The sequence below is a fragment of the Apium graveolens genome, chromosome 9, assembly GCF_009905375.1.
Source record: "Apium graveolens cultivar Ventura chromosome 9, ASM990537v1, whole genome shotgun sequence".
Classification (NCBI taxonomy): domain Eukaryota; kingdom Viridiplantae; phylum Streptophyta; class Magnoliopsida; order Apiales; family Apiaceae; genus Apium; species Apium graveolens.
In genome coordinates, this window is record NC_133655.1 from 233425234 (window position 1) to 233425831 (window position 598).

Consider the following 598-nt stretch of genomic DNA (forward strand, 5'->3'; position numbering starts at 1 on the left):
TGATAGCGCTTGGAGCTGGGCTGCAATAGCGGTGGCTGCATCAACTTCCAGAATACCTGCTACCTTGCCTGATGTCATCCTCTGAGTTGGGTTTTGATGCTCATTTGCAGCCATCGTCTCAATAAGATTGTACGCCTCAGTATAGCTTTTAGCCCATAAGGCGCCTCCAGCTGCTGCATCGAGCATGGGCCGAGATTGAGCCCCCAAACCATTATAAAAACCAGTGATTACCATCCAATCCGGCATTCCATGATGTGGACATTTTCTCAACATTTCCTTGTAGCGTTCCCAAGCCTCGCACATAGATTCTGTAGGTTGCTGCGCAAACTGAGTAAGAGCACTCCTCATAGCAGCAGTCTTTGCCATTGGATAAAACTTCACCAGAAACTTTTGCACAAGATCTTGCCACGTAGTGATTGACCCAGCTGGTTCAGAATATAACCAGTCTTTAGCCTTATCCCTCAGTGAGAATGGGAAAAGTCTCAACTTGATAGCCTCATCAGTCACGCCATTATACTTAAAAGTGCTGTAAATCTTGACAAAATTCCTTATGTGCATGTTGGGGTCTTCAGTTGCCGCTCCTCCAAAAGAAACAGAA

The 598-nt window shown here is 46.0% G+C and overlaps 1 non-coding gene across 1 annotated transcript; it reads left to right on the forward strand.

Annotated features, from left to right (window-relative positions):
- Window positions 1-244: 244 nt before the first annotated feature.
- On the forward strand, window positions 245-351 carry LOC141687893 (small nucleolar RNA R71). The gene has a single exon (XR_012561372.1). It is a non-coding gene; the product is annotated as a small nucleolar RNA R71 (small nucleolar RNA).
- The last annotated feature ends 247 nt before the right edge of the window (window positions 352-598 follow it).